General features: G+C 50.4%; 1 long non-coding RNA gene across 1 annotated transcript in view; it reads right to left on the reverse strand.

The window, feature by feature from the left end:
- Positions 1-827: 827 nt before the first annotated feature.
- Positions 828-17,455, reverse strand: part of LOC148139359 (uncharacterized) — a 38,703-nt gene continuing 22,075 nt past the window's right edge. Inside the window, exon 3 of the long non-coding RNA XR_015753607.1 lies at positions 828-956. This is a non-coding gene — a long non-coding RNA (uncharacterized LOC148139359). The remainder of the gene's footprint in view (positions 957-17,455) is intronic.

Here is a 17,455-nt window from a genome sequence, read left to right on the forward strand (position 1 = left end):
GTACAGGTTAGGGTAGATTGGCCATGCTAAATTGTCCCATAATGCAGGTTAGATGCATTAGTCAGGATAAACGTAGAGGAATGGGGAATGTGTCTGGGTTACTCTTCAGAGAGTCGTGTTGCGCCAAAGGGCCTGTTTTCACACTGTTGGGAATCTATGATTCTAATTCCATCTGCCTGCATAAAGTCTGTAGCTCTCTATTCCCTGCCTGCTCATGTGCCTGTCCAAATGTCTCTTAAATATTGTGATCGTATCTGCTCTAGCACCTTCCCCTGGCAACGTGTTCCAGGCACCTACCATCCTCTGTAAAAAACACTTGCCTGATCATCTCCTTTAAACTTAGCACAGCCCCCTCCTTAAACCTATGCCCCCCCTTATAGTTTGGCACCTCAACACTGGGAAAAAATTCGGTCTATTTACCAGAGCCAAGCCTTGCTATAATCTTATACACTTCTGTCAGGTCACTCCCACGACGCTTTAAGAAAATAATCCAAGTTTTGGCCAACCTCCCTCTCATAGCTGATCCTCTCCAAATCCAGGCCCTATGCTGATAACCCTCTTCTACACCCCCTCTCCAAAGCCTCCACATCCCTTCAGTAATCTGGTCAGAACAGCGCCCAATACTCTGAATGTGGCTTGTCTGAAGTCAGCTTTTACAACCAATGCCCCAACTAATGCCCGATGTCTCTTTGCCCTCTTTATCCACTAACGTTGCCACTTTCTAGGAGCTGTGGACTCACATCCCAAAATCCCACTGTGCTCCTGAGGGTTCTGTATCCCGAAGATATTCCCAACGCCCCTTTATTTTCCCCAAATGCCAGATTGCCTCTTGCTCTGGTCCAAGTTGATAGGCCTCAACTTGAGGCTTCAGCCTCTGAGCTGAGGTAAAGGCTAACTCACCAGTCACCGTTATGGAGCTCACTAGAAAAGGCAGCTTGAAAAGCCAGTTCTTCATCCTAGAGGGAAAGGATAAGGGAGTATTAATGAAAGTCTTGGGCCGTTTTGGCTTTCGGCCTACCAAAACAGGCTCCGTGCCCATGGGGTCAAAATGGCTGCTTCTCGAGCCATGTCCAGGACCTTCCCCCACAAGGGTCTCAAGTTCCAAGGAACGTCAAACTGATATCTAGGACACTGCCGTGAGCAAAACTCCACCTCAATCGTCCTTGGAAACGTGACAAGGATAATATTCGACCTGAGTCGAATTTCATCCTGCCAAGGCCTTAGCTTTGGGTGGTCACTTTGGGTGATCAAGGAGAGGAAATCTAACACAGAGTCGTTTTATAGAATGTTTTCAGCCCCCACAGAGGCTGTTCGACATGTTTAACTTTGTCCACCCCAGTCCAACACTACTCCTCCACGTCACGATGAACAAAGCGATGGCATGATGACTCAGTGGTTAGCACTGCTGCCTCACAGCGCCAGGGACCCGGGTTCAATTCCTGTCTCGAGCAACTGTCTGTGTGGAGTTTGCACATTCTCCCCGTGTCTGCGTGGGTTTCCTCCGGGTGCTCCGGTTTCCTCCCACAGTCCAAAGATGTGCAGGTTAGGGTGAAATGGCCATGCTAAATTGCCCGCAGTGTTAGGTGCATTTGTCAGGGTAAATGTAGGGGAATAGGTTGCTCTTCGGAGGGTCGGTGTTGACTTGTTGGGCCGAAGGGCCTGTTTCCACACTGTAATGTAATCTGAAAAAAAAATCTAATCTAATCTATAGGGAATCTAATCTAAAAGAGACGTTGGAGGTAGCTAACTGACGAAGGAGCAGCACACTGAAAGCTAGTGTTTCTAAATAATCCTGTTGGACTATAACCTGGTGTTGTGCAATTTTTTTTTAGCTTCATCCTTAACTCCACTTTCCTGCCATTTCCCCCATAACCCCATAACAAGAAGGACGGATTGCACCTAAATTGGAAGGGGACTAATATACTGGCAGGGAAATTTGCTAGAACTGCTTGGGAGGATTTAAACTAATAAGGTGGCGGGGGGGGGGGGGACCCAGGGAGATAGTGAGGAAAGAGATCGATCTGAGACAGGTACAGTTGAGAACAGAAGTGAGTCAAACAGTCAGGGCAGGCAGGGACAAGGTAGGACTAATAAATTAAACTGCATTTATTTCAAAACAAGGGGCCTAATAGGGAAGGCAGATGAACTCAGGGCATGGTTAGGAACATGGGACTGGGATATCATAGCAATTACAGAAACATGGCTCAGGGATGGGCAGGACTGGCAGCTTAATGTTCCAGGATACAAATTCTACAGGAAGGATAGAAAGGGAGGCAAGAGAGGAGGGGGAGTGGCATTTTTGATAAGGGATAGCATTACAGCTGTGCTGAGGGAGGATATTCCCAGAAATACATCCCGGGACGTTATTTGGATGGAACTGAGAAATAAGAAAGGGATGATCACCTTATTGGGATTGTATTATAGACCCCCCAATAGTCAGAGGGAAATTGAGAAACAAACTTGTAAAGAGATCTCAGCTATCTGTAAGAATAATAGGGTGGTTATGGAAGGGGATTTTAACTTTCCAAACATCGACTGGGACTGCCATAGTGTGAAGGGTTTAGGAGAAGAATTTGTTAATTGTGTAGAAGACAATTTTCTGATTCAGTATGTGGATGTACCTACTAGAGAAGGTGCAAAACTTGACCTACTCTTGGGAAATAAGGCAGGGCAGGTGACTGAGGTGTCAGTGGGGGAGCACTTTGGGGCCAGCGACCATAATTCTATTAGTTTTAAAATAGTGATGGAAAAGGATAGACCAGATCTAAAAGTTGAAGTTCTAAATTGGAGAAAGGCCAATTTTGACGATATTAGGCAAGAACTTTTGAAAGCTGATTGGAGGCAAATGTTCGCAGGTAAAGGGACGGCTGGAAAATGGGAAGCCTTCAGAAATGAGATAACGAGAATCCAGAGAAAGTATATTCCTGTCAGGGTGAAGGGAAGGCTGGTAGGTATAGGGAATGCTGGATGGCTAAAGACATTGAGGGTTTGGTTAAGAAAAAGAAGGAAGCATATGTCAGGTACAGACAGGATAGATCGAGTGAATCCTTAGAAGAGTATAAAGGAAGTAGGAGTATACTTAAGAGGGAAATCAGGAGGGCAAAACGGGGACATGAGATAGCTTTGGCAAATAGAATTAAGGAGAATCCTAAGGGTTTTTACAAATACATGAAGGACAAAAGGGTAACTAGGGAGAGAATAGGGCCCCTCAAAGATCAGCAAGGCGGCCTTTGTGTGGAGCCACAGAAAATGGGGGAGATACCAAATGAATATTTTGCATCAGTATTTACCATGGAAAAGGATATGGAAGATATAGACTGTAGGGAAATAGATGGTGATATCTTGCAAACTGTCCAGATTACAAAGGAGGAAGTGCTGGATGTCTTGAAACGGTTAAAGGTGGATAAATCCCCAGGACCTGATCAGGTGTACCCGAGAACTCTGTGGGAAGCTAGAGAAGTGATTGCTGGGCCTCTTGCTGAGATATTTGTATCATTGATAGCCACTGGTGAGGTGCCGGAAGACTGGAAGTTGCCAAACGTGGTGCCACTATTTAAGAAGGGCGGTAAAGACAAGCCAGGGAACTATAGACCAGTGAGTCTGACCTCGGTGGTGGGCAAGTTGTTGGAGGGAATCCTGAGGGACAGGATGTACATGTATTTGGAAAGGCAAGGACTGATTCGGGATAGTCAACATGGCTTTGTGCGTGGGAAATCATGTCTCACAAACCTGATTGAGTATTTTGAAGAAGTAACAAAGATGATTGATGAGGGCAGAGCAGTCGATGTGATCTATATGGACTTCAGTAAGGCGTTCGACAAGGTTCCCCATGGGAGACTGATTAGCAAGGTTAGATCTCATGGAATACAGGGAGAACTAGCCATTTGGATACAGAACTGGCTCAAAGGTAGAAGACAGAGGGTGGTGGTGGAGAATTGTTTTTCAGACTGGAGGCCTGTGACCAGTGGAGTGCCACAAGTATCGATGTTGGGCCCTCTACTTTGTATCATTTACATAAATGATTTGGATGTGAGCATAAGGGGTACAGTTAGTAAGTTTGCAGATGACACCAAAATTGGAGGTGTAGTGGTCAGCGAAGAGGGTTACCTCAGATTACAACAGGATCTGGACCAGATGGGCCAATGGGCTGAGAAGTGGCAGATGGAGTTTAATTCAGATAAATGTGAGGTGCTGCACTTTGGGAAAGCAAATCTTAGCAGGACTTATGCACTTAATGGTAAGGTCCTGGGGAGTGTTGCTGAACAAAGAGACCTTGGAGTGCAGGTTCATAGCTCCTTGAAAGTGGAGTCGCAGGTAGATAGGATAGTGAAGAAGGCGTTTGGTATGCTTTCCTTTATTGGTCAGAGTATTGAGTACAGGAGTTGGGAGGTCATGTTGCGGCTGTACAGGACATTGGTTAGGCCACTGTTGGAATATTGCGTGCAATTCTGGTCTCCTTCCTATCGGAAAGATGTTGTGAAACTTGAAAGGGTTCAGAAAAGATTTACAAGGATGTTGTCAGGGTTGGGGGGTTTGAGCTCCAGGGAGAGGCTGAACAGGCTGGGGTTGTTTTCCCTGGAGCATCGGTGGTTGAGGGGTGACTTTATAGAGGTTTATAAAATCATAACTAGACCAGGTCTTTTCCTTGGGATGGGGGAGTCCAGAACGAGGGGGCATAGGTTTAGGGTGAGAGGGGAAAGTTATAAAAAAAACCTAAGGGGCAATCTTTTCACCCAGAGGGTGGTATGTGTATGGAATGAGCTGCCAGAGGATGTGGTGGAGGCTGGTACCATCTGGATGGGTATATGAATAGGAAGGGTTTGGAGGGATATGGGCCGGGTGCTGGCAGGTGGAACTAGATTGGGTTGGGATATCTGGTCGGCATGGATGGGTTGGACCGAAGGGTCTGTTTCCGTGCTGTACATCTCTATGACTCTACGACTATAACTCCTGACCACCACCCCACCAATTCACTGTTTAAAACTCTGTCCGTCTCACCTTTGGATCGGTTCAATGACCCAGCCACTCCAGCTCTCGGTAATTAGGATTCAGCAAGTTCACTCCCCTCTGGGAGAACAGATTCCACCTCAACTCTGTCTTCAGTGAGCGACCCTTATTCTGAGATTCTAACCCCCTGCTCCTCAACTCTGCCCCCCACCCCCCCACCCCAAGGGGAAACAACAGTTCCTGTGAAATCATCGAAGAATTTCAGGCAGTGCATTCCAAGCCATTATCCTCCAATATCTTTCTCACGTTACCATAGTGAGCAAGGTCAAAAACTGTATCGGTGGTTGTACCAACTGCAGGTAAGTGGTTTGCCCACCGTTTTGGGGGGGGCATTGTTTTTTTTTTAAAATGAGAGAGAGTGGGAGATCTATTTTCTTTTTGGATCACAAAAATATTTTCCAAAGGGAAACGTGTGTGGCTGCAACAAAAATTGCTGCCGGCGATTATGGTGACAACAACTGATGTGATGACTCAGATCGGATTTATTGCCCAAGGGAGGGAGACCAAGGTGGAGGGCAAAGGTCAGGTCTCCGGTTCTGGAATGATCAATGAAACTGGGAAAAGCCTTGGGGTTGTTTCATAGAATCCCTACAGTGTGGAAACAGGCCCTTCAGCCCAAACACCCTCTGAAGCGTATCCCACCCAGACCAATCCCCCTTCATTTACCCCTGACTAATCCACCCTAAAGTGCACATCCCAGGACACTATGGGACAATTTGGCATGGCCAATCCACCCTAACCTGCACATCCCTGGGCACTATGGGAAAATTTAGCATGGCCAATCCATCCTGACCTACACATCCCTGGACACTATGGGACAATTTAGCATGGCCAATCCACCCTAACCTGCACATCACTGGACACTATGGGACAATTTAGCATGGCCAATCCACCCTAACCTACACATCCCTGGGGCAATATGGCACAATTTAGCATGGCCAATCCACCCTGACCTGCACATCCCTGGGCACTATGGGACACGTTAGCATGGCCAATCCACCCTACCTACACATCCCTGGGCACTATGGGACAAGTTAGCATGGCCAATCCACCCTAACCTGCACATCCCTGGGCACTATGGGACAATTTAGCATGGCCAATCCACCCTGACCTGCACATCCCTGGGCACTATGGGACAATTTAGCATGGCCAATCCACTCTAACCTGCACATCCCTGAACAGTATGGGACAATTTAGCATGGCCAATCCACCCTAACCTGCACATCCCTGGGCACTATGGGACAATTTAGCATGGCCAATCCTCTCTAACCTGCACATCCCTGGGCACTGTGGGACAATTTAGCATGGCCAATCCACCCTAAACTGCACATCCCTGGGCACTCTGGGACAATTTAGCATGGCCAATCCTCTCTAACCTGCACATCCCTGGGCACTGTGGGACAATTTAGCATGGCCAATCCACCCTAACCTGCACATCCCTGGGCACTCTGGGACAATTTAGCATGGCCAATCCACCCTAACTTACACATCCCTGGGCACTCTGGGACAATTTAGCATGGCCAATCCACCCTAACGTACACATCCCGGGGCACTATGGGACAATTTAGCATGGCCAATCCACCCTAACCTGCATATCCCTGGACACTATGGGACAATTTAGCATTGCCAATCCACCCTAACCTGCACATCCCTGGGCACTATGGGACAATTTAGCATGGCCAATCCACCCTAACCTGCACATCCCAGGACACTAAGGGACAATTTAGCATGGCCAATCCAGTCTAACCTGCACATCCCTGGGCACTATGGGACAATTTAGCATGGCCAATCCACCCTAACCTGCATATCCCTGGACACTGTGGGACAATTTAGCATGGCCAATGCACTCTAACCTGCACATCCCTGGGCACTCTGGGACAATTTAGCATGGCCAATCCACCCTAACCTACACATCCCTGGGCACTATGGGACAATTTAGCATGGCCAATCCACCCTGACCTGCACATCCCTGAGCACTATGGGACAATTTAGCATGGCCAATCCACCCTAAACTGCACATCCCTGGGCACTCTGGGACAAGTTACCATGGCCAATCCACCCTAAACTGCACATCCCTGGGCACTCTGGGACAATTTAGCATGGCCAATCCACCCTAACCTACACATCCCTGGGGCACTATGGCACAATTTAGCATGGCCAATCCACCCTAAACTGCACATCCCTGGGCACTATGGGACAAGTTACCATGGCCAATCCACCCTAAACTGCACATCCCTGGGCACTCTGGGACAATTTAGCATGGCCAATCCACCCTAACCTACACATCCCTGGGCACTATGGACAAGTTAGCATGGCCAATCCACTCTAACCTGCACATCCCTGGGCACTATGGGACAAGTTAGCATGGCCAATCCACCCTACCTACACATCCCTGGGCACTATGGGACAAGTTAGCATGGCCAATCCACCCTAACCTGCACATCCCTGGGCACTATGGGACAATTTAGCATGGCCAATCCACCCTAACCTGCACATCCCTGGGCACTATGGGACAATTTAGCATGGCCAATCCACTCTAACCTGCACATCCCTGAACAGTATGGGACAATTTAGCATGGCCAATCCACCCTAACCTGCACATCCCTGGGCACTATGGGACAATTTAGCATGGCCAATCCTCTCTAACCTGCACATCCCTGGGCACTGTGGGACAATTTAGCATGGCCAATCCACCCTAACCTGCACATCCCTGGGCACTCTGGGACAATTTAGCATGGCCAATCCACCCTAACCTACACATCCCTGGGCACTCTGGGACAATTTAGCATGGCCAATCCACCCTAACGTACACATCCCAGGGCACTATGGGACAATTTAGCATGGCCAATCCACCCTAACCTGCACATCCCTGGGCACTATGAGACAAGTTAGCATGGCCAATCCACCCTAACCTGCACATCCCTGGGCACTATGGGACAATTTAGCATGGCCAGTCCACCCTAACCTACACATCCCTGGGCACTATGGGACAATTTAGCATGGCCAATCCACCCTAACCTACACATCCCTGGGGCAATATGGCACAATTTAGCATGGCCAATCCACCCTGACCTGCACATCCCTGGGCACTATGGGACAAGTTAGCATGGCCAATCCACCCTACCTACACATCCCTGGGCACTATGGGACAAGTTAGCATGGCCAATCCACCCTAACCTGCACATCCCTGGGCACTATGGGACAATTTAGCATGGCCAATCCACCCTGACCTGCACATCCCTGGGCACTATGGGACAATTTAGCATGGCCAATCCACTCTAACCTGCACATCCCTGAACAGTATGGGACAATTTAGCATGGCCAATCCACCCTAACCTGCACATCCCTGGGCACTATGGGACAATTTAGCATGGCCAATCCTCTCTAACCTGCACATCCCTGGGCACTGTGGGACAATTTAGCATGGCCAATCCACCCTAAACTGCACATCCCTGGGCACTCTGGGACAATTTAGCATGGCCAATCCTCTCTAACCTGCACATCCCTGGGCACTGTGGGACAATTTAGCATGGCCAATCCACCCTAACCTGCACATCCCTGGGCACTCTGGGACAATTTAGCATGGCCAATCCACCCTAACCTACACATCCCTGGGCACTCTGGGACAATTTAGCATGGCCAATCCACCCTAACGTACACATCCCAGGGCACTATGGGACAATTTAGCATGGCCAATCCACCCTAACCTGCACATCCCTGGGCACTATGAGACAAGTTAGCATGGCCAATCCACCCTAACCTGCACATCCCTGGGCACTATGGGACAATTTAGCATGGCCAGTCCACCCTAACCTACACATCCCTGGGCACTATGGGACAATTTAGCATGGCCAATCCACCCTAACCTACACATCCCTGGGGCAATATGGCACAATTTAGCATGGCCAATCCACCCTGACCTGCACATCCCTGGGCACTATGGGACAAGTTAGCATGGCCAATCCACCCTACCTACACATCCCTGGGCACTATGGGACAAGTTAGCATGGCCAATCCACCCTAACCTGCACATCCCTGGGCACTATGGGACAATTTAGCATGGCCAATCCACCCTGACCTGCACATCCCTGGGCACTATGGGACAATTTAGCATGGCCAATCCACTCTAACCTGCACATCCCTGAACAGTATGGGACAATTTAGCATGGCCAATCCACCCTAACCTGCACATCCCTGGGCACTATGGGACAATTTAGCATGGCCAATCCTCTCTAACCTGCACATCCCTGGGCACTGTGGGACAATTTAGCATGGCCAATCCACCCTAAACTGCACATCCCTGGGCACTCTGGGACAATTTAGCATGGCCAATCCTCTCTAACCTGCACATCCCTGGGTACTGTGGGACAATTTAGCATGGCCAATCCACCCTAACCTGCACATCCCTGGGCACTCTGGGACAATTTAGCATGGCCAATCCACCCTAACCTACACATCCCTGGGCACTCTGGGACAATTTAGCATGGCCAATCCACCCTAACGTACACATCCCGGGGCACTATGGGACAATTTAGCATGGCCAATCCACCCTAACCTGCATATCCCTGGACACTATGGGACAATTTAGCATGGCCAATCCACCCTAACCTGCACATCCCTGGGCACTATGGGACAATTTAGCATGGCCAATCCACCCTAACCTGCACATCCCAGGACACTAAGGGACAATTTAGCATGGCCAATCCAGTCTAACCTGCACATCCCTGGGCACTATGGGACAATTTAGCATGGCCAATCCACCCTAACCTGCACATCCCTGGACACTGTGGGACAATTTAGCATGGCCAATGCACTCTAACCTGCACATCCCTGGGCACTCTGGGACAATTTAGCATGGCCAATCCACCCTAACCTACACATCCCTGGGCACTATGGGACAATTTAGCATGGCCAATCCACCCTGACCTGCACATCCCTGAGCACTATGGGACAATTTAGCATGGCCAATCCACCCTAAACTGCACATCCCTGGGCACTCTGGGACAAGTTACCATGGCCAATCCACCCTAAACTGCACATCCCTGGGCACTCTGGGACAATTTAGCATGGCCAATCCACCCTAACCTACACATCCCTGGGCACTATGGACAAGTTAGCATGGCCAATCCACTCTAACCTGCACATCCCTGGGCACTATGGGACAAGTTAGCATGGCCAATCCACCCTACCTACACATCCCTGGGCACTATGGGACAAGTTAGCATGGCCAATCCACCCTAACCTGCACATCCCTGGGCACTATGGGACAATTTAGCATGGCCAATCCACCCTAACCTGCACATCCCTGGGCACTATGGGACAATTTAGCATGGCCAATCCACTCTAACCTGCACATCCCTGAACAGTATGGGACAATTTAGCATGGCCAATCCACCCTAACCTGCACATCCCTGGGCACTATGGGACAATTTAGCATGGCCAATCCTCTCTAACCTGCACATCCCTGGGCACTGTGGGACAATTTAGCATGGCCAATCCACCCTAACCTGCACATCCCTGGGCACTCTGGGACAATTTAGCATGGCCAATCCACCCTAACCTACACATCCCTGGGCACTCTGGGACAATTTAGCATGGCCAATCCACCCTAACGTACACATCCCAGGGCACTATGGGACAATTTAGCATGGCCAATCCACCCTAACCTGCACATCCCTGGGCACTATGAGACAAGTTAGCATGGCCAATCCACCCTAATCTGCACATCCCTGAGCACTATTGGACAATTTCGCATGGCCAATCCACTCTAACCTGCATATCCCTGGACACTATGGGACAATTTAGCATGGCCAATCCACCCTAACCTGCACAGCCCTGGGCACTATGGGACAATTTAGCATGGCCAATCCACCCTAACCTGCACATCCCTGAACAGTATGGGACAATTTAGCATGGCCAGTCCACCCTAACCTGCACATCCCTGGGCACTATGGGACAATTTAGCATGGCCAATCCACTCTAACCTGCACATCCCTGGACACTGTGGGACAATTTAGCATGGCCAGTCCACCCTAACCTGCACATCCCTGGGCACTATGGGACAATTTAGCATGGCCAATCCACCCTAACCTGCGCATCCCTGGACACTGTGGGACAATTTAGCATGGCCAATGCACTCTAACCTGCACATCCCTGGGCACTCTGGGACAATTTAGCATGGCCAATCCACCCTAACCTACACATTCCTGGGCACTATGGGACAATTTAGCATGGCCAATCCACCCTGACCTGCACATCCCTGGGGCAATATGGCACAATTTAGCATGGCCAATCCACCCTGACCTGCACATCCCTGGGCACTATGGGACAAGTTAGCATGGCCAATCCACCCTACCTACACATCCCTGGGCACTATGGGACAAGTTAGCATGGCCAATCCACCCTAACCTGCACATCCCTGGGCACTATGGGACAATTTAGCATGGCCAATCCACCCTGACCTGCACATCCCTGGGCACTATGGGACAATTTAGCATGGCCAATCCACTCTAACCTGCACATCCCTGAACAGTATGGGACAATTTAGCATGGCCAATCCACCCTAACCTGCACATCCCTGGGCACTATGGGACAATTTAGCATGGCCAATCCTCTCTAACCTGCACATCCCTGGGCACTGTGGGACAATTTAGCATGGCCAATCCACCCTAAACTGCACATCCCTGGGCACTCTGGGACAATTTAGCATGGCCAATCCTCTCTAACCTGCACATCCCTGGGTACTGTGGGACAATTTAGCATGGCCAATCCACCCTAACCTGCACATCCCTGGGCACTCTGGGACAATTTAGCATGGCCAATCCACCCTAACCTACACATCCCTGGGCACTCTGGGACAATTTAGCATGGCCAATCCACCCTAACGTACACATCCCGGGGCACTATGGGACAATTTAGCATGGCCAATCCACCCTAACCTGCATATCCCTGGACACTATGGGACAATTTAGCATGGCCAATCCACCCTAACCTGCACATCCCTGGGCACTATGGGACAATTTAGCATGGCCAATCCACCCTAACCTGCACATCCCAGGACACTAAGGGACAATTTAGCATGGCCAATCCAGTCTAACCTGCACATCCCTGGGCACTATGGGACAATTTAGCATGGCCAATCCACCCTAACCTGCACATCCCTGGACACTGTGGGACAATTTAGCATGGCCAATGCACTCTAACCTGCACATCCCTGGGCACTCTGGGACAATTTAGCATGGCCAATCCACCCTAACCTACACATCCCTGGGCACTATGGGACAATTTAGCATGGCCAATCCACCCTGACCTGCACATCCCTGAGCACTATGGGACAATTTAGCATGGCCAATCCACCCTAAACTGCACATCCCTGGGCACTCTGGGACAAGTTACCATGGCCAATCCACCCTAAACTGCACATCCCTGGGCACTCTGGGACAATTTAGCATGGCCAATCCACCCTAACCTACACATCCCTGGGCACTATGGACAAGTTAGCATGGCCAATCCACTCTAACCTGCACATCCCTGGGCACTATGGGACAAGTTAGCATGGCCAATCCACCCTACCTACACATCCCTGGGCACTATGGGACAAGTTAGCATGGCCAATCCACCCTAACCTGCACATCCCTGGGCACTATGGGACAATTTAGCATGGCCAATCCACCCTAACCTGCACATCCCTGGGCACTATGGGACAATTTAGCATGGCCAATCCACTCTAACCTGCACATCCCTGAACAGTATGGGACAATTTAGCATGGCCAATCCACCCTAACCTGCACATCCCTGGGCACTATGGGACAATTTAGCATGGCCAATCCTCTCTAACCTGCACATCCCTGGGCACTGTGGGACAATTTAGCATGGCCAATCCACCCTAACCTGCACATCCCTGGGCACTCTGGGACAATTTAGCATGGCCAATCCACCCTAACCTACACATCCCTGGGCACTCTGGGACAATTTAGCATGGCCAATCCACCCTAACGTACACATCCCAGGGCACTATGGGACAATTTAGCATGGCCAATCCACCCTAACCTGCACATCCCTGGGCACTATGAGACAAGTTAGCATGGCCAATCCACCCTAATCTGCACATCCCTGAGCACTATTGGACAATTTCGCATGGCCAATCCACCCTAACCTGCATATCCCTGGACACTATGGGACAATTTAGCATGGCCAATCCACCCTAACCTGCACAGCCCTGGGCACTATGGGACAATTTAGCATGGCCAATCCACCCTAACCTGCACATCCCTGAACAGTATGGGACAATTTAGCATGGCCAGTCCACCCTAACCTGCACATCCCTGGGCACTATGGGACAATTTAGCATGGCCAATCCACTCTAACCTGCACATCCCTGGACACTGTGGGACAATTTAGCATGGCCAGTCCACCCTAACCTGCACATCCCTGGGCACTATGGGACAATTTAGCATGGCCAATCCACCCTAACCTGCGCATCCCTGGACACTGTGGGACAATTTAGCATGGCCAATGCACTCTAACCTGCACATCCCTGGGCACTCTGGGACAATTTAGCATGGCCAATCCACCCTAACCTACACATTCCTGGGCACTATGGGACAATTTAGCATGGCCAATCCACCCTGACCTGCACATCCCTGAGCACTATGGGACAATTTAGCATGGCCAATCCACCCTAACCTGCACATCCCTGGACACTGTGGGACAATTTAGCATGGCCAATGCACTCTAACCTGCACATCCCTGGGCACTCTGGGACAATTTAGCATGGCCAATCCACCCTAACCTACACAACCCATGGGAACTATGGGACAATTTAGCATGGCCAATCCACCCTAACCTGCACATCCCTGGGCACTATGGGACAATTTAGCATGGCCAATCCACCCTAACCTGCACATCCCTGGGCACTATGGGACAATTTAGCATGGCCAATCCACCCTAACCTACACAACCCATGGGAACTATGGGACAATTTAGCATGGCCAATCCACCCTAACCTGCACATCCCTGGGCACTATGGGACAATTTAGCATGGCCAATCCACCCTAACCTGCACATCCCTGGGCACTATGGGACAATTTAGCATGGCCAATCCACCCTAACCTGCACATCCCTGGGCACTATGGGACAATTTAGCATGGCCAATCCACCCTAACCTGCACATCCCTGGGCACTATGGGACAATTTAGCATGGCCAATCCACCCTAACCTGCTCATCCCTGGGCACTATGGGACAATTTAGCATGGCCAATCCACCCTAACCTGCACATCTTTTAACTGTGGGATGTAACCCACGCAGACACGGGGAACATGTGCAAACTCCACACAGACAGTCACCTGAGCTGGAATCGAACCCGGGTCCCTGGCGCTGTGAGGCAGCAGTGCTAACCACTGAGTTACCGTTGTTTTCCTTCCCTCCCAACGAGTCAAGTCAGGTAATTCCAGTAAAACATAGCGATTGGAGACTTAATGAATACTTTGCTTCAGTATTCCCTATTGAGAGGGACCTTGGAGTTTGTGAGGACAGTGTGAAACAGGCTGACATGTTTGATCAGGTTGAGGTTGAGAAGGAGGATGTGCTGAAAATTTTGAAAAACTTGAGGAGAGATGCTAGGCACATGGAAGATACTAAAATGGAGGTTGTGTAGGTTAGTCGGACCTTAGAGTAGGATAAAAGGCCGGCACAACATTGAAGGCCGAAGGGCCTCTACTGTGTTGTGCTGTTCTATGTGTTCAAAAGTCAGCCTTACCATTCATCAGAAACAAAGAAAATAGGTACAGGAGGAGGCCATTCAGCCCTTCGGGCCTGCACTGCCATTCAACACAACCATGGCTGACACCAGTATCCCCTTCCCGCCCTCTCTCCGTGACCATTGACCCCTTTAGCCCCCTGGTCCCTCTTGAATCTATCTAATGGACTGGCCCCGACAGTTTTCTGTGCTGAGGGGAGTTCCATAGGTTCATAACTCTCCAGGTGAGGAAATTCTTCCTCAGAGAGTCAGAGAGTGATAGAGATGTCCAGCACAGAAACAGACCCTTGATCCAACATGTCCATGTGGACCCAGATATCCTAAACCAATCTAGTCCCATTTGCCAGCACTTGGCCCATAATCCCTCTAAACCTTCCTAATCTTGATGAAGGGCTTTTGCCCAAAACGTTGATTCTCCTGCTCCTCGGATGCTGCCTGACCTGCTGTGCTTTTCCACTCTAATCTTGACTCTAATCTCCAGCATCATAGAATCAGAGAGTCATAGAGTTGTACAGGACGGAAACAGACCCTTCGGTCCAACCCGTCCGTGCCGACCAGATATCCCAACCCAATCTAGTCCCACCTGCCAGCACCCGGCCCATATCCCTCCAAACCCTTCCTATTCATATACCCATCCAAATGCCTCTTAAATGTTGTAATTGTACCAGCCTCCACCACATCCTCTGGCAGCTCATTCCATATATGCACAACCGTGTCCGTGAAAAAGTTACCCCTTAGGTCTCTTTTATATCTTTCCCCTCTCACCCTAAACCTATGCCCCTCTAGTTCTGGACTTCCCCACCCCGGGGAAAAGACTTTGCCTATTTACCCTAAACATGCCCCTCATAATTTTGTACGCCTCTATAAAGTCACCCCTCAGCCTCCGATGCTCCAGGGAAAACAGCCCCAGCCTGTTCAGCCTCTCCCTGGAGCTCAGATCCTCCAACCCTGGCAACATCCTTGTAAATCTTTTCTGAACCCTTTCAAGTTTCACAACATCTTTCCGATAGGAAGGAGACCAGAATTGCACCTAATATTCCAACAGTGGCCTAACCAATGTCATGTACAGCCGCAACATGACCTCCCAACTCCTGTTCTCGATACAATAAATGAAAGCAGTCTGAAAGGGAACACATTTGACTGGAGGTATGAAACTTTGCAAAATAAAAGCAGCCAGTCTGGTATTTAAGAAATATTTTGATCCTTTTTTTGCTGTCCGTCTCCCTGTCCCTCCAAGGATGGGACTGCCCCGTGTGAACAAGGGGGAATTCCCTGTTTTCGGATTGAATTCTCAGAATAAATGTTTCTCTGTTGTCAGAGGCGGTCTCCTTCTCCCCAGATCTTCACTCGCCTGGCAATCGCTTTCAGAATGAATAACGGAGCCTCGCTACAAGAGAAAAAGCTGCCCCTTTGAGTGCTCGAGCCAATTTGCCCCACTCTCCCCTCCTCCCCCGCCAAACCCCAACCACCAACCCTCCCTTCCTTGCACCTCATCTCCCCAGGACTCCGCAGATCTGTCCCCTTCTGGGATTTCCCCTGTTTATCCCCTCGGTTTTGGAATGTTCCTGTTGGAACTGAACCCTTTCGGACAACTCATCCCGGACCACAACAACTCATCGAGAGAAACACATTCTCTGTTCCTTTTCTCTCTCTCCGTTCGCTTCAATCCCTGTCCCTCCTGGTCACCAACCCTCTAACCGTGGGGTCAGGGTTTTAGCCTATTGAAACACCCCCGTCCCACCTGCACCACCCTATCCCCCTGGCAATTCGACCGCGCATGGAGCGCTGTCCGGGGCGAGGGGACGTTTTGACTTTGCTTGTGATCTTGCTTTGGTTCTTAATCCCCCTCCCCCTAGGTCAGGCCTCGCGACCCCCTTTCCTCCTTTATGAGCTGAGGCGGGGGGTTCTTGGGGACGTGTACTGGAGAGTGGGACTGGGGCCCACATGAGCTGGGTGCTGCTGGCCTTCCTGCTCTGGGATACCCCACTGCGGCTGATCTTGAACAGGGTGACGAGGCGAGTGGCCCTGGGTTTGGCAGTGGGGGCATCCTGACCCGGGCTACCGGACCTTGGGGCCACACGGCATCAATGGCGTTGACTAATGATGCAACGGTTTTGGGAGGATTCAAGAGCGACCACAACAACGTGGAGGCAGCCTTGGAAACCGTCCGCCCCAACCCCACGGAGCTCCGGGCCTACCTGAGGCCTGGATGATTCAGGCCTGGTCCTACAGACCTCAGCCACTGGACTGGCTGCTGCGCAGATCTACCACCCCTCAACCCCCTACACACCCCTGTCCTGGTTGGGACCTTCTATTCCTGGACCGTTACCCAGAACAGCAGTTGCTAGGCCGCTAATTGTCTCATGCTTTCTGTGTTTTGTTTTATGTCACCGTTCACTCTTTTGCCTACCCACCCCCCCCGAAACCCTACACTCTGGCCCAGAATGCCCCTTCATTTACTCCCCCAGAGGTCACCCCGTCTCCTCCTGCAGCCCTCTGACCAAACAGCCATTTCTCCCGTGGGTCCCCTCACAAACCCGGCCTACCACAGGCTTCTGACATTCCACCACTCCACAGGACTTCAGGGTTCAGACCTGCACAGGCCTCAGGCCTACAACAGGGCATATGCCCTACACCAGGGGATTTGACTTACAACAGCATATCAGGCCCTATCAGGGTATGTGCCCACT

Source organism: Chiloscyllium plagiosum, unplaced genomic scaffold, assembly GCF_037043375.1.
Source record: "Chiloscyllium plagiosum isolate Xiang-an unplaced genomic scaffold, Cpla_swu_hap1 HiC_scaffold_38, whole genome shotgun sequence".
NCBI classification, from domain to species: domain Eukaryota; kingdom Metazoa; phylum Chordata; class Chondrichthyes; order Orectolobiformes; family Hemiscylliidae; genus Chiloscyllium; species Chiloscyllium plagiosum.